General features: G+C 44.1%; 1 long non-coding RNA gene across 3 annotated transcripts in view; it reads right to left on the minus strand.

Moving 5' to 3' along the window:
* LOC106041719 (uncharacterized) overlaps window positions 1-22,631 on the minus strand; it is a 200,995-nt gene that overhangs the window by 26,894 nt on the left and 151,470 nt on the right. Inside the window, exon 4 of one of the 3 annotated variants that reach the window (XR_010829302.1) lies at window positions 937-1,072. The exons of the other annotated variants lie outside the window; for them this stretch is intronic. This is a non-coding gene — a long non-coding RNA (uncharacterized lncRNA). The remainder of the gene's footprint in view (window positions 1-936; window positions 1,073-22,631) is intronic. 3 annotated transcript variants of the gene reach the window in all.

The following is a 22,631-nucleotide window of genomic DNA, read 5'->3' on the forward strand; positions in this document are numbered from 1 at the left end:
AATCAGTGCTAATTAATAGGAAATGATGGACAGGGAGGGATGGTGTGTGTGCGTGTGTGGTAGGGGCACATTGTGCTCATGCCTGAGCAAATGGCACATGAGAGGGGAGAAAAGTACAAGGCTGCACATGCCAAAATGTGCAGCTGAGGCTGAGCCACCTTGGTGCAGCTCTGCTCATGGGGAAGTCCTATCTATCTCGAGCAGAAGTCAACCACCAGCTTCCCTGAAAAAGCTGACAGCCCTCCCAGCCCTGTGCAGTGGATTTCTTGTAGAAGGATTTCTTAGTAATAGCACAAATTCAGGAGACAAATATCTCACCATTATTCTAGCATTTTTCACACCCAAGAGGATCTTTAGCTGTGGACTGACAGTGGCATGGACTCTCGCTTTTTGATTAATCTTTTATACCATCTGCTCTCCCTCCACCTATCCATCATCTCGCAGCCCTAGTGATGATTACTTCAGAGTGCAAATCACCTAACATCATTCTGGCTGATAAATTATATATGAAGGACAGGACATGGTGAGTAAGACTGAACCCAGCGACATCAGTTTAAGTCTAAGGATAAGTGTGGGTGCTAAGATACCCTAATGCTTGGCACAGTTGAGAACAGGCAGGTTAGATTAGATGGACGGGCTCCAGTGGAGCTAGTCCACGTTTACACAGGTGTAAGTGAGATCAGAATTGGCCTTCAGACTGTGGAAAAACTTCACCAGTTTATGAAAGGAAATTTCATACACACGGAAAACAGCCTATCCTTAATTAATCACATGGAAAATACTAAAAATATGGACAAACCAGCAACATTGGCAGCTTCTCTACGCTAGTATCATCTCTGAGGTATACACCTGCTTGGCAACTACTGGTGTTGGTTAATCAACTGGCTATCTGGGGAAAAAGGATATAATTTGTTTTGTTTTGTTTTTTTCCCTTACCTGCATTAATGACAAAAACGTGTGAAAGGACAGCTTCAGCTGAACCGCACACCGAGGCAGGGAATTGCTGCAACAAGCGCTGAGGATGCTCCTCGTACGGCAGTGCACGGACTCCACAGGCATTGTGGGCTTTCGTCTAGAAGGTGATGACAATAACAGGAGATATTTTGCTGTGGTTTTTTATCTGCTTGCCATCACTCAGTTGCCAAACTCAGAGGTAAAGGATGGAAGTGGAGGGAACAGACCAGTTGCTCTTCCTCTAGGAGGGCAATCGGAGTCGGGGACTGAAAGAGCTTGTTACCACCGCTAATGCCTCTGGTTCTGCACCAAGCCACAGGCAATCTTGACAAAGCCTGCCAGGATGTCTCTCCTCTTGATTTGTGTGTTCTCCACATGTCAAGGTTAACCTTTACTTTGTTTTAAATACTTTCTAACCTTTTTTCCTCCTTTAGAAATAACCTACAGAGAGGAAAACCAATTACGGAGGCAGAGAATTACCATTAAAGGATTCCCCAGAGACATGAAGTAAAGCACACTCCCTCCTGTCTCCACCTGCAGCTGACCCTTGAGGATGGTGGAAGGGCTGACCAAGGGCAGACAACCCATTACACACTGTAGGGAGCCAGGCAACAGCATGACAGTGCGAGGCCACTGCCGGCTTCCAGCCTGCTGTGTGCAGGTGGCTGGGCTGGCCCCTGCGTCGCTGTCTGTGCATGGCTGGCTGAGCCAGTCGGTAATTCAGGAGGTTTTCAGACTCTGTGTTGATTCTATTGTCTTAAGCAGAACCTACAAGTAGGGCAAAGCAACACAGCTTTGCTACCTAACCCATGAACCACAGCCATGTGTTGTAGCTGATCACAAACCTCCTGACCCACTGGAAAAACAGCTTGTGCAAAATGTTACAGCACATTTTCCTACCAACATCGGCTAGGGGGAGCAACCAAACCCGCCAGCCAGTCTGTAAAGTCACATGCTGTAAAATATCTAATCAAATCTGACGTTAACAAGAGGAGAGAAAAAAAAAAGAAAGAAAAAAAAAAGGTATAAGGGTAAAACCATCCCAGTTTCTTCTCCTCTCTAACCTCAAAGAAAAACCCACCTCTACCCATGCAGCTCTTCCATGGGAGAAAGTATGAAGGGAAGAGCACATCACAGCATCACAACTGTGGCCACATCATTTAATACATTAGTGGAAGAAGTTCAGACAAAAGAGGGCTCTGAGAAGTACTAGAAATGCATTCTGGAAGAAAGTGACGGTCATACAGTTCGTAAGTATAAGCCACTTTTAGGGGGCAGCAGTGGGGGGACAGAAGCTTAAAATTAGGCCAATTATTCAAAACAATATCTCCTTCAGAACTCTAGGGGGATGCAGGGAGAGAGGAGGAAGGACACACCAGGGCAACAGAGTTTATTTCTGTGTTTCCTGAAATCAAAGAAACATCCCTGGATGCCTGCACTCTGGCATTACACTACCCTGAGAAGGAAAAGAGCATGTTCAGGGATGCTCTGACGACACTGGGAGTCCATTTTACAGCACTCTGAGAGAACAAGGGAGGCTTTCTGTGCCTAATCACATGGGAGATATCTGTTCCTGCATCCTGAAATGCTTCAAATAGTAGTTGCTTCTAATGGGATACACACTGGGTACAATTAAAGTCTCTGATTGCAACACTTCAGTGACACCTCTCCCCTGCAAGCTCAACTTGTGCCACTTAGAAGAGAGAGCTGTGAATAACAAATAAAAATGAGTAGCTTCTTTCCTTGAATTGTCTTATTTCCACCTTCAGTAAAATGTTGAAACTAAAAATAAGCGAAACATATTGCTATTTGAACATCAGGCTCATATTTTTTTTGAATAACTGAAAGCAGCATATCCAAAAATATTCAAAATAAGTGAAACACATTTCAAATTTTGCAGTAGGTGAAGTTCTCAATCTATTTTTGTTTTAAATACCACTCAGATGGTTTTATTTTTCCTACTGAAGAAAAAAATATGGACTTCATTATTTAAGCTTCTGGTATCCAAAACTACCATAAAGAGTCAGCTGCTAAGGACTTGCATTGCCAGTGGTTTGGGATCTTAGCCAAAATCACAGATTACCAAAACAAATCTAGCCCTGCATAGGACAGAATGGAATGGTTCAGTTTGAGAAACCATGCTGGTCTTTCATTGAATAAAATGATAAAAAAATAAAATAAACTAAAAATCCCTGAACCCCAAGCCCCCTCCAATTACAAAGCGTCCCAAACAGTCTTGCTGTTTATTTTGGGAAACTTTGAGACTGGGGGCTTGAACACTCTGTTTGGAGGGAGCGGGTGTTAGTAGATTATGTTACATCAAATACTTGTATCAGACGTAGGTTGCTAGCCCCATTATGTTTAGCATTCTTTCCTCTACTTGTTTGTAGCTATACATAGGGTAGAGTTTCTCAAAGCCTATGCTTTAATAGGAAAAAGACATATTATATCAGGTTACAGGGCACCAAAGAGAGAGCCTAACTCTGGGGTTTTCTGCCTTACTCTTATCTACAGAGAGTAACTCACAGCATCCTAGTGCTTTCCTCAAGAAAAGAATGCAAACACGTCTGTTTTTTTCCAGCTTTCTGAGAAGGAAGCAGCTCACCTGTGGGATGCTTTGTTTTTGAGAAAAAGAAAAAAAGTTACCCTTGCTGCTGAAGAAGAGAGTCAGAGATGTGTTTTACATAAAGCACCAGATCTGGCCAGGGTAGTGATTTGCCTGACTTTGCCTGACCGTGGCCACAGCCTGGCTCACGTAGACAGTCATCTTCTCCTCCTTGCTGACAGCTTTATTCGTCCAGTGAAGCCTTTGCCAGGGAAGGAGCAGTGACCTCTCAGGTGGTTGGGATCGACACCAGGCAGAGTTAGACAAGCGCTGCCTGCTTTCCCCTCACATGGGAGCCAGTCCCGGGGGTACCAGGCACTGAATTAGCAGAGACCTCATCTTTCAGTTCATGTTGTCTAATGCAAGACCAGTGGGGCATAAAGTTTCTATTATCTATGTTTTAATAATGGATGAACCTCCCCTCCTCCCGCTCCAAAAAGCCCGGCATTTAACCCTGCTCCAGGCAGATGACGCAGCTGGTCCTTTGTCTGCTCGACTCCTTCCAGATGGGTATCCAGTGCCACCTGAGCTGAGTAGGCTGAGGGAACATTTTGTTACTTGCCTTTGATTTCAGACACCAGAGGCTTCCCCTTCTGAGCTCAACTTTATTTAGGCGTGTTAGTTTTGCGTTTATGTTAGACCTGAGGATGATCAGGGGATAAAAAGTGCTCCTGAGGCTCTGAATTTTCAACTTCGCTTCCTCAGTTATTGCTTACTTATTGACCAACTATCAAGGATGCCAGGGAGTATTACTTTCCTGGGTGACAAAAGTCCATTCAGACAACAGGTCCTCATATTTGGATCTCCAGATATGGCCTGATCCAAATACCTTCCTGCCAGGTTGCAGAATGACGAACACTGACGCTGTCACCCTTTATGACTGTTTTTATCAGCACAAGGACACTCTTTCCTCTGACAAAGTTAATTTGGAAGTTCAGGTTATTAGCACAGAGTTAGGAAAATGCTAGAAACAGTTGAATGATTCATCGTTATTTCATAAAAAATATTACACTACTAAAGAAAACTATGTGAAAAAATTTTAAGTGAAACGGGAAAAATAAAACACAAAACATGTGCAGATGTGTAGAAAGTTGTAATAGAAGTGTTCAGGTTGGCCTGTGGAGAACAAGGGGGAATGGTGAGGCAGGAAAGCACCAGAAGGAACAACAGAAGGCTTTGCTGGCACTTAGCTCTGCAAGTCATCATAATGACAGCACATCTACGTGCTGCTTCTGAGGAGACCCAGGTGGGGAAAACAATGGACTGCCTAGAACAAGGGATGGCAGTAAAGAGAGGATGATGAAGAAGATGAAGAACAAGGTTGGAGCTCTTAGACACCCAGAGACAGAGATTAGAGACAGTGAGTAAACCCAAGTGACTCACAGAGGTGGGAAAGGATGGAGAGATAAAAGTTCCTATTCACAGCAAGCTCCTCAAGAGTTTAAAATGCTTGTGAATGTGAGAAGGGGAGTGTGAGCAACTAAAATCAGCTTGTTTTATAACAGAACTACCTTCCTTTTCTGTAAAGGCTAACTCTAAGATGTGCTACAATTGCAATGTTATTAGGCATGTTTAGGGCTTGTTCAGGTGTCTGTGCAGCATAGCTCCAGCCTCTATCACTTAAATTTTTGGCAAAAAAAAAAGGCAAAAAAACAAAACACAATATATGTGTAAAGCATACATGAATGTTTCGATCTTCAGCTGACAAACAAACCCCACGGAAATCGAAGAGGTGGTCTCTGTTCCCCATGCCAGCCATTGCTGGTGCTGTACCACCCTGCTGGTTAGCGTCAGATGGATAGCTTCATGCAGTGCTAAGAATACCTTCTGCGTGCAGATCAGGGGTAGTACTTCATAATTTATGCTTGATTAAGCTTGATGGGACTGAGCCATAAACTTCAACATTTTGAAGCTCCAAATTCACTTCTTTAGCTTGGGCCATACATCACTTAAACAAAAACACTTTGATGGCTGTCCTAACAGCTGTGGATTTCTAGCTTTTTGCCTAGGGAGAACACCAGAACATTTTCTACTTAACAGTTCATCACAAAAAAAGCACAAATAAAACTAATTTATTTGGTTCAGAACTGTCAGTCAAGAAAAGAATTATAGACCTGTCTTGTTTTCAAATACGATCTGTATGACAGAGGATTAATCAATAACCTACCATTCACAAAGCACATTGCAGAAATCATGTCCAATTTTCTGACTCTCAGACAAAAAAAAAAGTACACAGTCAATTTTAATAGTGAGATGACTATACGTATCTCTTCTAAACAAGATTATATTATCAGAGGAACTCAGGGAAGACAGAAATTCAACTCCTCTCAAGCAAAGCAGGACAGAAGGGAAATGGCACACGGCCAGCAGGAGATGTTACAGCCTTATCCCATCTGCAATCGAGAAAGTGACCTCCTTCCCTTGGACGTTGGATGTGTCCCACAGTGACTGTCAACAGTAAGGTCTAGACAGAAATTCTCCTTGAAAAACACCTTCCTCTTTAATTCCCAGAGCTTCAATTTGCAATGAAGCAACTGTGACAACTATTGGGTAAGAAGTGGTGAGGTGGTTCTACCATAAAGTGCAAACTCACATTGCCCCCCTACCTTCTGCTGGAAGACCCCACACATCTGTTCAGGGGGAATTAAAAACTTCAGGTGTCTGACACAGAAGTCACAGTACCTTGTATTTCTAGCATATCTTGGTATCTACATTCCACGGTGCTGGAAGAGGTCAGATGCAGTTTGCATCTCTAACAGCAGTGCTAGCACTAAAACGGTGGAATTACAGAACCATTTTAATGAACAATAAGAATCAATAACAGGCAAAATGTATCACCATTCACTCTAGGAGAAACAATGATGCACAGGGAAAGAAGTGTCTTTGCTGGTTCTCAAACCAAATCAACCATGAATACATTTAGAAAAATTAAAATCAAGTCATCCTCCTGCTTCATGCATGCCTCAATCCACATTACATTTCCTTATTTAGTGGTGCAGCTTACTGGGAATCACATATACATTTTAATTGATTTTCATTTGTGTGCTTTCATGAGAAGAGCCCAAGCTCTGCAGTTGGATATCAATGGCTGGAGAAGTTATTTGAACAGCTGAGTAGGTTCCAGTTTTCACTTTGAACAAATAAATGAGGCCAGCTGAAAAATTTCAGAATGACAAATCAGAGCTGGCCTTTCGCTTTTATTTATTTTTCATGCAACAGCAAATGACACATTAAATAAAGGCTTGTCTTATGATTTGTTGTGCTTACAATGTAACGTGTTCAGGGGGAAGATGTTATAATTGAAAAGGCTTACTGAAGAAAATTCTTACGGTTTGTCTCCCTGTGAAGAGGTGCTGAGTTAGAAGGCTAATGGAGACTTTCTCACAAGTTAAGAGAAGTTAGTGTTACAGTCAATCATAAACCCAAATTTAACTCTTTTCATCTGAGTGAATGAGCAGGTAGGTTTGATCATCTTTTTATGTACATGATCAAATTGGTTGAATTTACCTGTGTTTTATAGGAGACATATCTTACTCTAATGTTGCAGAACTAAGTGCCTACAAAATTGACTTAGAAAAATCAGATGCTTGGAAACCATAAATTCTGAGTGCTTATACAAGTCAGAAACTACCAAGGCAAAATTATTAAGTTGGATTTTTTTTTTTTCCCCAGATGATTACTCAAGCTCCAGCTCTTCAGGCTTTACCTATGTGGTCTGGCACACCAATGGGTTCAGATGAAAATAAGTGTAATGGATCAGACTTCTTGTGGTGTAACTTAACTCCAAGAACCCCAATATCATCTTACATCTGACATAGCTTTGGCCTTGTTAGTCCAGATGTCTTTCCAGTGCAGGGATGTAGGACAACTACACAGAATATTTTGAGGCCTTTGCCTCTTAAGTTAATGGATATCCTCTTAAGCAGGAACCGTAGTTGGTTCTTTCACTTCTCAGCAGTGCAGGAAAAGGAGGACAATTTCTCAATGCTCACAGCCTTGCTCAGTACAGTACAACTCTCTAGAAAGTCTATGGGAGTTATGAGTGCGCAATAATTACATGGCTGGGACTTCACGAAGACAGCAATAACATTAGTAAAACAGCATGGCTAATTTGCTATTCAGGGACTTTTTTTTTTCCTAAGTCATTTTTAATTACTATTCTTGTTTCCTTGCCCACCGCTCTCCCCCCCACCCCTTCCTCTCTGAAGAGCTGTGGAATTTCGATGCTAAAGGAGAAGCTGATTATGCTGCACACTGGCACCGAGCTGTCCAGGCTGCACACAAAAGATCATGAATAGGCAGGCGTGTACTTGCTCCAAATATAGTTCAGACGCTACTTAGGCATTTAGAATCAAAGATCTGCTACTAGCAACAAGTCCTCCAAAAGCGTGCGATTTGGCATGCCTGGAGCTGTTAAGTGGATGCAGGCAAAAAAATGCTGAAGTTATGGGGAAAGAATATGAAGGGTGCTAATTGCCATCTGCCAATGCCTCAGAAAAAAAAAAAAAAAGTCTTTGCGATAGACTTTCAGCATGGGAAAATGTAATAGCAGCAACAAAGTGTTTATAGGAGAATACATCTAACAAAGCAAGAAGCGCTCAGACTTAAGGGACACCTGGCAGCAGAGGAAAATGCTTCTGTGCTATAAATCATACATTAATGCTTCTGCTCCGATGTGCATCTGTTGCACTTTATTCTAGAGAATCCTTAGATATAAGGTCCCCTCTCTGAAATACTAATCAGCAAAATAACAAAATAACAACAAATAATAAATAAATAAAAGGAGCTGGTTTCTACAACATCTTGTGCTGGCATTTCTTCTTCCACAATTGCATTTTTAGTGGACAATCAGATCTGAATACAGTGATGAGTGGCAAGATGCTCTGTGTCTATCACACACCTCAGCTCTGGCAATCCTGTAATGAACTGAACAACCTCCCTGCTTTTGCTCAGTAAAATCAGACTATTTTAAGCTATGTGAAGTATACTCTTGATAACAGTAATTAACCTTTAAATTAACCAGTAGGGATATTACCCTTTCCATGCAGGAGTGTTTGGGTGAGTTCAGCTGGGGAAGCTTGCCAGACCTTTTCCCTCTTTAAAGATTAGAGGGAATCTTGGCTTACTACGTAACAAAATGACCTCAGAAATAGAGGGCTGTCATCTCAACTTTTGCCATTGAATCCCAGAAATGTTTGTGTGGCTTTTGTCATATATTACACATAAAGTGGACCTTCAGCTCCAAAAATATGAGGGATTTCCCAGGAGGAAATACGCTCACAATTTTAGTAGCACACACACACAGTGATTCCCATGATTTTGGGGCTGTCAGATTGACACATAAATAAGTGTGATCCTTTTTTCACTGACAGGCTTAGTAGGCGTTTGTCAGGACAGATGGCCCACTCCTAGCTGTGCACCATTTCCAGGCAGAAACCCAGAAGCCTTGTTCTTTCTGGGACTGGCCACTTGAGAAGTTGTGCCTACATTGCAATCTAGCATTGCACGGTCATACCTACATGCATTAAAGCACCTAAAGTCTTCGTGAGCTCCAGCCTTGACTGGAGTGCCATCCAGCAAGAAAGACAGCAGCTGCCTGCTCTTTGTAGACCATCCAAGGTCCAGCTGAAGCTCTGGAGAAGCTGGCCTAGCCCTTACCCCCGGAGCATGTGAAGTGACCCTGGAGCAAGCCCAGATGTGGCCAACCACGAGAGGGAGACAAGCTCACACGCTTGCCCAAGCACAGCCCTTGCTGTTGGGGAGGTTTCAGGAGGTCCACTTGTGACTGTGAGTGATGGCAAATTTGCGACGGGGGTGGAGAAGAGCATGCTGTTGCAGCAGGTCTCACAGCCTGCTTGCTGCCACAGTCTCCAGGGTAGCCGAGCCATGCAAGAACTCGTCCAAAGGAGATGGAGGACATAAAGATGCTGTCCTTTTTTTCCGAGACCCAGCTTGGAAGGTATTTTTCTCTGTCAAGCTGCTGGACAGGCTGATTACACTGGAATTATCAGGCAAAGCCGGATTTGTTGGTCTTATCTGATGGTTGTCCCAGGTTTTTCTGACTGAAGGAGTGGGACTCATGGGGCAAGACAGGCAACAAAGGCAGGCTGTTGGGACATTCAAGCACTGTGGGGATAAGTGTGGCATAAAGATAGATCAGATTAGATAAAATAGGCTGGATCACAGACTGCTGGAGAAAAGAAAGGATGTGAGGCAGGTCTGTGAAATTAGCCTACAAAACACACATTTCAGCCCAGATATGCTCTATCTGCTCAGAAAACTATTTCACAGAGAAGAAAATTGTCTTGCAATTGTCTTGAATTTATGAAAAATGGGAAGGTCACAGCTGAACCTTTAGAAAATGCTTTAGACAGGCTGAACTGAAGACAAACAAATGTAGACAAATTTCAAGTCTGACATCCAACTACTTCTCCCTTTCTCATCATTGAGTTTTAATGAATTAGGAAATGCATCCAAGCATATTTGCTATATGAAACCCATGTTTACAACATTTTAAACTCATGTTTTCCTTAGGAGGATATAAACAACTCCTGCTATTAATCATCAGGACCCTCAATTTTGGGAATATTTTAGGTAGGTCCAAACTTTGTGATCTAAGCCCATGTCTCACTATTAGGAAAATTCCACATTTTCAAATGTTTTCACCACTGGAAAACAGAAAGGTCAAACTATTGAATCAACGTGAAAAACATTCTTTCCTCCAAAACAGCAAAAAAAATGAATTAGATCAGCCAATCTTCTTCTGGTATTAAATAAAGAAAATGATTTCTTTTAGATCAAGCAACAAGCAAAGATGTTAATATTTCAGTAGGGTATAGCTGTAATTTCATTTGACTTTACAGTTGCTTTTCTCCTTTATTTCTGAGAGGCACAGGAGTTTTAGGGATGAAGAAAAACAGGTCTCACCTCCTGTAACGAAAGTGTGATGCACCAGCATGCAGTATCTTCTCAAGGAGAAAAATAACTTAGATTTGGCTACAACGTGTCTTTGAGGAAGATGTACAGGCCTGAAGATGAAGATGAAGGTGGTGCAAAGTGACACCTACCCACTCCATCATCAGAACTCATGATTCTTGACTCCTCTCCAGCTCAGTGAGGCTGAGAGGAAAGGCTGGTGGGAGCACAGAAACAGTTACACCTTGCATATGAAGATGTCACCTACCTCCACCTAATCTCATCTGCAAGATGCAGCAGAAAAACATAGCCAGTACCCATTTTGCATAAGGCTGAAGCCACGCATAACAGAAATGAAATCTATAGCTGGAGAAAGCAACTACTAGGAGATGCTGCAACAGTCCTGTGCATTTCCTCATGTGAAGGTCTTACACGTCTTTTAAAGTCATGACTCAGGCATTTTTCTGTTCCAACACTGAAGCCTCAGCTCTGGATGAGGTTGCATTTTTACACCTGGCTTGGCAAGCAGGTGCGATCTTTTTTTTATTGGTCTCATGACAGTTAATCAATGCCTTTGTCACCTGCAGATTAAGCTAGTGTAATGCATCATAAAAGGCTGCTAAATTCGGTCATCGTTCAGAAACAACTTTTAGCACCTGATACTGGCATCAGGCCTTGCTTCACGCGAGAAGCACATTGTACAGTCATGGTCTGAGGGCTCTCTTGGTGTCTGGCAGCTCCCAGGGTAAAAAGGCAGTCCGCTACATCAACATATAAGCAGCTAAGTGATCTGGGACGTGTCTACCAAAGAGCCTGACACTTGCCTTCTCTAAACTTCATTTGCTGCTATAGCAGCTGTCGCATACACCAGTAAATACAAGCAGGCCAGGGACCTGTGTGACACAGCCTGGCCCCACGGGGCCTCTAGGCACCACGCGGAGCTCCTCTGGCACCAGGAGGTAATTACTTTGGTGTCTGTGCGTGGGGAGCGGGATTGCTCAAAAATGTCTGCAGTGCTGGGAGTGTTGCTGCCTCCCAGAACAGGATTTTCACGGCGTGGGTGTACTGCACACACGGCAGTATGGCATGAAGGCATGTCACAGCAGAGTTTTAGGATGCGAGGCCTCCGAGGACAGCACCAGAGGACATGTGGGGCAGAGGGAGCAAGCCTCACTCATACTGTCTGTGTACATACTGAGGACAGCCCCGGAGCCCTAAACTATGTTTGGGCACTGTACTGTAGAGAGCTACGCCACACAGCCCAAATGTTACTCCTCAGGTCAGCAGCACTGGCCTCACACAGGAGCTTGCAAAGCACAAACAGGTACTGCTCCTTCACTGCACCTCACTGCCCTGAGTGCTTTCCACCCTGCTCTTCATGCTGATCTTATTTATGCTGTGTTTCTCTGAATCACACAAAGACACTTGATCTCCCCCCACACACACACATTAAGTTGCAAACTCCTTAAAGACTTTTGTTAGCGCGAGTGGCATTTTTAGAATTGCAGTGTATGGGTGGTGTGTGCTCCTCCAGTACATGAGCTGCTTATCAATCATTTAATTGGGATGTCTTGGTCTTCACCCAGATGGTCCCTTTCAGCAGATACCATTGTGTTTTAAAACTTTGGATAATTATAGCCCTGTAAATGGAGAGTGCAAGATTTGTTGGCTGCAGCCAGCTCATCTTTCTTCTGTAACAGCCTCATTGTCTAGTCACTGCCTTGTTCACAATGGGAAGAGATCCATGCAAATGGAGACACCCATTTAAAGATGCTCCTCAGCTGGGTAAACAGCAGCAGGAGCCTCGCTGATAGCAAGTCCAGGAAGGATTAAAATCTATCAGTAAGTTTGACTCTGTGGTTTTTCTTTCCTTCCTTCCCTGGGCACACAAGTATCTATGCTGCTCTGTTAGCTGATTTAAAATATTCAAATCCTGTCTACACTGGCCAACAATACCCTGTCAGCACTCAGCTCTTTTTTTTTTTTTTTTTTTTCTTTTAAACAAAGCCAGTTAACCAATTCCTGAGGGAAATGGGCCCATTGCCTCTCTGTTGTTGCCCTCCACAACACTCTGGTGAAAATGCAGCTCCGGGCAGAACCTAGGCACTTTTACCAGCACATCCTCTGCTCCCCTCAGATCAGAGGGTCAGCTCCACTGAGGGCCCCCCAGCCAGCTCTGCTGTACCTGGGCAATGCCACCCTCCTCCCCTGGCCTGTGGGCACCAGCAGCTGCTCCTCAGAGCCACAGCTTCTCCGTGTCAGCCCCTGTCCTCTGCATCACATCACAGTGCAGGGGACTGTTTAAAAATCACCTATGTCAAAAGGAAAGATTAACCTCTAAACAAATTGATGGAAGGCAACGGTAAAGAGCTGACACAGCCGATGTCCTTCAGAGACAGTTAATGCATACAAGCCAAAACAGCTGCTGTTGAGATCCTGCGGTGCCCTCCAGCAAGGGAGGTCTAGCATCCTGGCTGTATCCTGGACACAGAGTACCTGGATTTGCTTAAGGACACCTCAGTCAAAGCAAGACCATAACATAGAAATCTCAAAAATAAAATGTCTTGCTCGTTGCATTCAAAAAAATCTGAATTCTGCTTTCTTCCGTAAGTTTTATAGGCCAGAAAAAAAAGAAAAAAGAAAAAAAAAAAAAGGATGTGCTGCTTTTTTATTACTTTGCAAACCACATTTTCTGAGTTCCTGTAAGATTCTTCCATGGATGGCTGGAGGACAGGCTGGACCATAAGACTCAGAGGGAAATCAATTCTTCATCAAAATCCAGATTTGTATATGATATAACTTTTTGGGAAAACACCTATCCATAAAAGCATCCACATAAAAGATTTAACACTCCACTCGATTATAAGACAAGAAAGCCTGAAGCTCACCTCTGCAACCTTAGTGTAAAACCAAAGGATATCAGAATAAACACAGGTATTTTTAAAGTTTACATGAAATATAAACAAACTTTTGGATAAAACATTTACTGCAATTTATCTGTTTGGGAGGATATGCAAAGACTTTGTGAGGAAAGGTTCCTTAATTAAGGAGTTGAGTTATTAGAGAACTTGTAGGTTAAACTATGAGTTAACCACAGTATTTAAGTGACAATAAGGTGTGCTCGGAAATGATGTGTTAGGGCCGGGCATCCTCACAGAACTTTACCAGAGTTTCCTATTCAAATTTCCTTCAGCAAAACCTTCTCAGAAAAGTGACATGCAAAAATTAACAATAGGTGTTTTTTAGGGCAACAATTCAGAAGTTCACCAGAAAGGTACCAACTTCACAAAGGCTTAAGCGTATGAGTAACTCCTCTGAGTCAGAGTCTTGTCATACAATGCAGTGTGTTAAATTTAGGCAGAAACTGGGCTACAGACTTCAGATTTTCAAGGACTTTCAGTACAATCTGTTTCTGTTGCTACCGTCACAAGAAGTGACCACACTGACTACACCATCTTGCAAGGCTCTGATGAAACCCTAAGAACAAAACTTAAGGGATTGCTCAAATCCATGGGTTTCCGCACAGCATTTATCTGAGCAGCATCTTGGTGCCTCCCACCAGTGTGTTAAGCAACATGCTAACATCTGTCATGTATCTACTCTACCATCTTTTCCCTGGGGTAGGAGTGCACATAGAAGAGTATTTTGCTTTGGACTACGTGTGCGTGTGCATGAACTCACGCTCATGCATGGGAATAGCTAACCAGGGTTAGAGAGAGAAAACCAAAGAACCTGAAGGGGAATGCAACATCATTTGTGATTTCTCAGCTATGTCAAGGTTTCAAGGGGAGCAAGCCTGCATGCCTGTTTATTACCGTTCTGACTTCAGTGGGGCTGCTACCATGCTTTATGAAATTGCAGCCTTGCTTCTGTACTTTGTGGCTCATGCCTGATTTCTAAAACTGAAAATAATCACAGTGTTATCTTTTGCACAGTATTGTTTCACAATCACAGTATCTTTATTACATATGTTATTTATTTCCACTGATAGCGGAAAAAGGAAAGTTAAGATCCTCCACTATTGTTCTTGATTAAGCTATTTGTTTACACAATGTTGGAAAAGTATAACAAAATCACCTAGAAAAAAACAAGCCACTCCAAATGGGAATGTAACTGCTTCCTACTTAATCTCAGGAATTACATTTAATTTACTTGATTTAAACAGATGTGCTTTACTAGGAGTAACGCAGTGAATTTTGTTCATGGCACATGTTAAATAAAATGGGTTCTCTGTAAGAGAAAAAAAAAACATTTCTCTAAAAACAAAGGGTTTTATTATTGTTGCTTGGTCACTTCAAACAGCAGTGAGTTTAAACAAACAGAGCATTGACATCACTTGCTACTTATAAAATGTCCAAGTCTGCACTAATAGCCAATTAATAAAATAAAATCCCCGTGTTCTCCTGATCACTCAGGGTTAGTCAGTGCATTCTCAAACTTTTTTCCTCAGTGATTAGGTTGCTCCATAACTAATGGAACTGTTTTATTACATTTTGAACAGAATAATGCTAGACTAATAATGTCAGTAATTGAGAGCAGCAACCGAGGATATTGGATAGTACCATGTAATTATATAACTTTCTAATAAATCAGATTTTTATCAATAGTAGCATATATTTCATTTAATCTTATTCCAATTGTTTTGTATTTCTCCTTAAACATGCAAAACAAGCTTTCAGGAGAGGTTGCTATCATTTTCAGGTTTTAAAGTGCTTTTGTGGACTGCAAATTCATGGACATTCACTAAAACATACAGCTCATTTCTCACCCATATTTTGGTTTGGTTTAGATTCATTCTACATTGATACAGCTCTCACACTCTGTGTCTGAAAGCAAACAGAGATCCTAAGATACCATCACAGTAAACACCCTGGAATAAAAAGAAAACTCAGAGAATTTAGCAAATACTTGCTATTCTCCAGCACTAATGAGGCAGAATCTCTTCCAGATTAATAAGTAACAGTTGGCTGTCTAGAAAACAGAGGATGGAGAAAGGTGGGGGCAGCGGCTGCTTTTCTTAGCCAGGCTGAGCGGAACAAGGCAACCACTATTTTGCAGAGGTGTGTAAAAACTGACAGCTCTGACCTTAACCCCCTCAAGTTTGCAATACAGCGTTTGTCTGAAGCTTCAGCTACACCCACTCTTCCCCTTCTGATTTAAACATCCCCCCATGTTTTAGTTTAACTTTCAATTTTCTAAATTAAAAATACTTGAGAAACCTAGAGGCTTTTTAAAGTCTTTTGCCATCAAGTGATCTGCTGGACGTAGCCAGGTTGACCATTAATCCCAGGCAGTCTGCTAGTGGGTACATCTGAGTATTGGGAGGATTTGGGGGTACCACTGCTCTTCTCTACAGCACCAGCAAAGCCCATCAGTATTTCACTGCTCTGGCTCCTCATCACAACCCTGCCCTCAGCTGCCCTCCCTTGACTCACTCGAGCAGGAGGCCCTTGTAAACAGAGATAAGCAAACTTCAAAAAGTCCAGATTCTGTTTGGGTAAGTGGCCAAAAGTTCAGAAACGGGCTTGGAAACACAGTGAGAATCGACTTTCTTGGGAGATGGCCAAACATTTTCCACTGAGGCTGGGCTATAAACACTTCAAGAATAGCCTCTCTCGTAGTATTTTGGTGGTATTTGTTTCTCATCCTGTCTGGCTGGGAAAGTAAAGCATCATAAAAACAAAAGGGCTCAGGAATAAATCTTCAGGCCTGCTTCTCTCTGGTCTTTTGCCCAAGCCCTGGGTGAACTGGGAGCTGTGACTCCTGCTCCCTTTGCCCATGTCACCTGCAGCATGTGGGGAGCGGATGGCAAGGGCACAGCGCGTCTTACAGCTTAGGCACCTAAAAGCTGCCTGCTTCCCAGCATGGATCTCCTTCCCCTTCACCTTGCTCTACATCAAAAGCCTACTGAAAATAAAGAGGAAGGGAAAATTTTTTTTCCTGGTCATCTTTCCTGGGTCAGCTCACCGTGGAGTTCAGACACATGCCGGAGTTAGTGCAAGGGTAGGGGCAGGACTTTGCAAGGCTGGGGACAGCAGAGAGGGAGGGGGACCAACCCTGCTCAGCAGCAGCCAGCTATAAATGGGAAACCACAGCCAGAGACCTTGAACACTAAGTTAAAGTCTGTCCTTGTCGTATGGAAACATACTTCTCTGCTTTTAGGAACTGAGATGAGTCACCAAATTCATTCGGCCAGCAGTAGAAACTAGCCCTCCTTTCTGAAGCTCACCCACAGCTCCATCTAGGCCATTGGCTCAGATGGCATGGGCACTGAAGTGGACAAGCATAACCTCCTTGCTCCATCTTGGGGCAAGCCACCCTATAGCCCCTAACCAAGGCACACATCACCAGCAGCAGTGCACCGGGGGCTGGGTGGGAGGGCACAGCTGCCACCATGAATGAGGTCCAAGCAGGATACCAAGGCAAACAGAGCAGATGGAGAAAACAGCAGTCCTGGATAACAACACAAACACTTCCAGGAGAGGGGGAGCGTATGAAACCTGCCTGGTGTGTGTCACGATTGGGTGGCACCTGAAGCTGAGCTAGCCACCTGTAAAGCAGCCTCTGCACCTGTGATGTCTGCTGGGCTTCTCAGCAGCCTGAGGTCTCTGCAGCCATCTGGGGAAAGGAGAGCAGGTGTGGGGGCATGTAAGCCTTGTACCCATCTGCCCAAAAGTGGGGACTGCTCCCCCTCTCCTCCTCCTTCCCTTGTGCCAGACCCAAGGCTCATCTGAGCCAGTCCGACTTGGCAATCCAGAAGAAAAACGAGCCAAAGGAGTCCCAGGAAGTGAGGTGTTCCCTGACAGGTTGAACTTTTGGATCTTGGCCTGCAGACAGGGCACCTCTAGGGCCCTCTTTCAGCCAGGGCACGTTTAGGGCCCTCTTTCCTCTTTCACCCATCTCCACACAACTTCCACTAGCTGCACTGTTTTTGCGCCCTCCAGCTCTTGGCACTGGAGCAATGGCTTCGAGGGCCGCTGCAGGGACATGGAGCAGGGGGACAGAAGGGGACAGGCCACTAATCACACTACCCCCGCCCAGCCATCCCCAACTTTCAGGTGTGACAGCTGCCCTTGCCCCCACCCCGCGGGTGACATGCGTGTGGTTTCACACGGCTGGGAGGGCGGCCGGCACCAGGAAGCCACAGGGTGGCTTGGGCCCATGGGGTGTAAATCACCCAGTGGCAGCCACTCGTCACCTCTGCCGGGAGACTCCCTGCTTCACACCAAGCACCCTCAATCCTTATCCGGCCTGGAGAGCCAGCCCCCCATGCCAGCGTCTCCCCAGGCGAGCGCTGGGGCTCACCGAGGAGAGGAGCTGGCGGTGCAGTTATTTATAGCTGCCGCAGCTTCCGCAACAGCAACCGGCAACAGCACAAGATGAAACCCGGCCAAGCAAAAGTATTTTTTCATTGAAAAACAGATGACAGCTTGTTTATGCTGTCGTAGGAGACAGGACTGTGAAAATGAGTGGCGGCATCAGCAGGTTTTGAGGGCAGCGTCTTGGGTTGTGCTGCGTACCTGCCTGTGGCCGCCCACCCACCCCCTGATGCCCTCTGACTGTGTCTCCAGGCAGAAGTCTGCTGCCACAGCATGGCCTGCCCCTGCTGCCCCTCCGCTATCGCCAGATGTCATCTACGGTGTCCCCTCCTCCCTCAAGCAAGGCTAATTAGGGTTGCAGTTTTGGGATGCTTTGAGATTTGTGGTTTCAAACACTACGCAGGAATGCAGCGAGGGTTGTTTCATTATTTATTCATGCCTTGATGTAAGAACTTGCTCTTGATTTGAACTTGTGGTGCTCAAAAATGGCTCAAAGGGACATTGGATGGGGGTTATAACAGCTAGCCAGAAGTTGTAGCCTCAGCATTGTTCTCCCTTCCCTCCCTCACACATCGAGGCCATGTGAGAGGAAGCCAGGTTCCTCATTCCCATGCTGGGCTGCATCAAGCTGCCCAGAATTTAACGAATCTCCTGTGATATTCAGCTAATACCACAGTGGTGGGGGGGAGATCTAATTTTCTGTTATGTCGTGGGGCTTGGAGGCCTGGCATGCCAAAACTTCAGCGTGATTAGGTTAGGCCTCTGGAAGAAGCAAGGCTGGTGCCAAAGTCAGGGTGAGAGCAGCTGGAGAGCAACAGCACCTCTTCCTCCCGCTTGGTAGCTGGTGTGTGAAGTGATGGCTCTTTTTCAGTGGCTGTTAAGGGAGTTTACAGAAAGGATATGAAAACTGATGAGGAAGCCTTTTTTTTTTTTTTTTCTTTTCTTTTCCCTATGGCAGTCATCCTTGTTGCATGAGACTGCTTTGAAAATATATTTAGTGTCATACTGCTCCATAAAGTAAGAGATCATTTATTATCCTCACTTTACAGTCAGGAGCAGAAGGAAGCAAAATATTAGGTTGCTCTGTCTCACTTTTTTTTTTTTTTAATTGAATATTTGTTCTGGACAGCTCCATTTCTGAGGTCCTGGCTTCAGCCAACTGTCATGTTACTTCTCTCCCCTAAGGGAAAGGAGCTTATCAGAGGCAGGTGGAAGCCCTAACAGATCTGACAGGGGTCCCTCACAGTCACCCACCACCCAGCCTGTGCGAGGGCACCAGACATGGCCAACAACTCTCCAACATCCCTGAGTTCTCTGGAGCTCTTGTGAGGCTGTGTATGGCTGAGATGTAAGAATTTACCCAGAAGGGTTTGATTTCAGCTAGAGTAATGGGAGGGCAGCACAGCTACAGGTCTCACAAGGCACGGTGATGCAGCAGATGCTGAGGTCAGCAGGGAACATGCACAACATGGTCTATCAATGCCACAGGACAGACATTCCCAGTCTGTGGCTTATGGCCTGATAGAGGTCTTCATCAGGGACCTGGCTGGACACTTTACAGGTTACAGAGGAACCTAGAAGTGAGAATGTCCCCCCTTGCTCCCAAATCCAAACTCACATGAGAGTGGCTGGGAATGCTGTTCTCAAAATCCCATCTCATGTTCACACAGCAAGTAAATGCTGTAGCAGCCAGAGAGGAGCTGTGTGTTAAAGATCAAGAGTCCTCCTAAGGCCGGCATGATTTATGGCATGTTCAGCCCACACCCCTTCCAGTCCCTTTGACTCCCAGTCCAAACAGCCGGACACCTACATGCCACCAGGTCATCTCCAGAGCTTCAGCTGGAGTCCTCAGCTGGCTGGAACCTCCAACCTAGGCCCTCTGGGTCTTACTTTAAACACTCTGCCACCACACTTCATTTATGGGAGAGGTGGGAAGGTGATGCATGCTTCCTGGAACAAAAAGGGTGAAGGACTCTGAGTCATTCAAAGCCAGTGCATACTGCAAAAGAAGTTTGAAAACCTCCTGACCCCCAGCATTTATTATCCATTACAGTCTCTCATTCACTGCCACTGGGAAAAGCTCTTCTGACATAAAACACTCCTATATTTTGGGTAGACACAAGCAAAACAACAGCTTACCCTGCACTGAAATTGCTCTTTTTTTTTTTTTCTTTTTCTTTTTTCCTGCAATCTTGCAAGCCCTTATTTCAGAAGCCAGATTTGCCCTCAAAGCAATTGTATTTTCAGAGCAGGTGAGATGTTGGTTTGAATTATTGACTCACACCTTTATGAAGCACACACGACCAGGAGAGCTGCTGGAAGTTTCGTGAACAGAGCTCTGCAGCTCTGCCAGCAGAATGCAGCTCAGGCTTCGTTGTACTTGTTCACAGTCTGATGAGTCATTATGGGACAGGGATAACATAAAATAAAACCACAAAGTGATAAACAGTGGAGTAATATAAGTAACTCTGAAGCAAAAGTAATGCTATATATCACGAGTAAGGCCACCCTAATGAAAGATCCTCTATACAGGAAATGACCTGGGAGCTGGCCCATTAGCCCTGCACATCTGTGCTCTTCAGAAGCACAGGAGAGGCCTAGGATCAGCTCCAGTTTCTCAATTCCCAGGTTAACAAACATCATCTGCACAGACAAACCACAGATGGAAACAGGCCAGGCGATTCTGCAGTTGTCCTTCTGGCTGATATATAAGCTGCAGGAAGAGCCACCGAGCACAGCCGAGTGACAACTGTATCGTTTGCCCTACTGGAATTGCTCTCATATTCAACATTTATCCCACCTTATAAAGCAATGAGAAAAAAAAAAAAAAAAAACAACAAAAAACAAGTCAACAAGTGAAAATAGGAGGATGGAGAAGAGGGAAAAAGAGAAGCCTGAGACGCTCAATCAAAATGCTTGGGTGATTTTCAAGTCTTTCCCTTCAAGTTTTATGACCGGACATATTTGTTTTACTGTAAATTAACTTGGAATGTGAAATGAAAAGTAATTTCCAAATTGGAGAAGTAATTTTTAACTTAGTTTTGAAATGAGGTATGTGGTGATTAAAAAAAAAACCCACAACTTTTTCTTTCTCTGCTGTTTTCCCTATGGTAAGGGGAATTCAGGTGGGTGTTGGGGGTAGACCTGGCCTTTTCTTGTGACCAGGCTATTTTTCCAATGAATTTCCGATGACAAATGACTTTCAAGAGATGTTGAGGCCACTACAGTCTGTTGTCTCTGGAAACATGGGCCAGATGGGAACCTTCCATGGACCACCTACGCCTCTCTAAAAATGAGCAAGCAGAGACCTTGGGGTTGGCGCTGCAGATTACCGTCAGATCTTTAGAGATGGGCCACTTGCAGCTATTTCTCCAGCTTTAGATGTGGCTGTGATTGCAAAGGTTGCTGTAGGGAGCAGCTTGCACACAGAGAAGAGAACAACAGGCCTCTGCATGAAAGGGGATGGACTGTCCTGATCCCAGGGTAGGTCTTGGTGGCCACAGAAAATTGAAAAAGCTTTACACGCAGTTTAGAAATGGAGAAACATGAGATCCAAGTATGAGGTCAATGTCCAACCTTTTGCGTGTGTGTAAGAAACACCCTATCCCATGGAGCTTCCCCGAGCACATGAACCTGTGAACCAGCAACATTCTCTTGTGTAACCTGGTGTGTGTCACGGGGTATCGAGAGGCCTTCTTGTAGCCCAGTCTGTCTTCAGCTGTTATAATTCAGAGTAAAATGTGTGAGACAGCATCCATGTCAAGTTAAAGCTAATCAGAATTACAATCATTTTCAGGGGATTCCAAAATCCTGCCTGGCTGACAGTAGCAGCAACTAACTAGAAAGTACTAATAGCAGCGGCGATTTTGCTGCTAGTATCACTGACGATTTATAAAGAATTAAGCAAAATGATGCTTGTGCTGGGTGGCCTCAGTGCAGAAACAGGAGATAAAACACATCAATGTTTATCCACTACTGCAGGAAGGGGCTGGAGGGGAGAGGAGATATTTTTGCATTGTGGTCATGTGAAAGGCAAATTTCACATGGATTTTCATGCAGACACATAAATCAGTCCATGTTCACTCTAAAAGTTCATGGTCCTTAGCAAACCTCTCAGTGAACCGGGACTGAGCTTAGAGATTGTAAAGAAACCTGAAACCAAGCAAGTTTCAACTAATTTCATATTTTGCCCTGAACATTTTCCTCAGGTCTAACTAGTTTGCTTAGGAGTTTAGGCAAGTACAACCGTGTCCTTTGGGAGAAAAAAAAATGCTCTGAGAAATCAAATACACCACACAAAAAGTAATTACAGAGAATCTTTACCTAAATCTAAATTGTTCTCTGCTCTGTGTTCATTGTATTACTTACAAAGGTTTCAGCTAAGGTGAGGATTCAGCTTTCGTTTCAACACCTGATTTTTATTTGTTCATGATTTCTTCCCCTCAGGAAACTCAATGTGTTGGCCTTAGTCTTTGCAGGGTTTGCTTTCTTTTGTTCAGGGAGGCATAATGGTTTCAGCTTGGCGTTAGCCAAGCAATCAGAGGAAAATCTTCTTTCTTCTTGTTGCAGAATAAAAATAAAACTAAAATCTGCTCAATCTTGAAAACATTTTCCTATTCTTTCCCTGTCTGCTTATGCCTACATCACCTTTCTGATCTTAAAATTATCCTGGGAGGTCTTTGAAGTAGGACCTGCTTTAATGGTTTTGCTCCGTGGTGCTTAAAACACAGAAATACCGCCCATGCCTACAGCCACTGCCACATCTGAATTTCCAAGGTCACTCGCCATCAGGCTGATGTCCCAGGGGTGTTTGCTTGGGCCTGTGCACAGTGCCATCC

The sequence above is a fragment of the Anser cygnoides genome, chromosome 2 (assembly GCF_040182565.1).
Source record: "Anser cygnoides isolate HZ-2024a breed goose chromosome 2, Taihu_goose_T2T_genome, whole genome shotgun sequence".
Taxonomy (NCBI): Eukaryota; Metazoa; Chordata; class Aves; order Anseriformes; family Anatidae; genus Anser; species Anser cygnoides.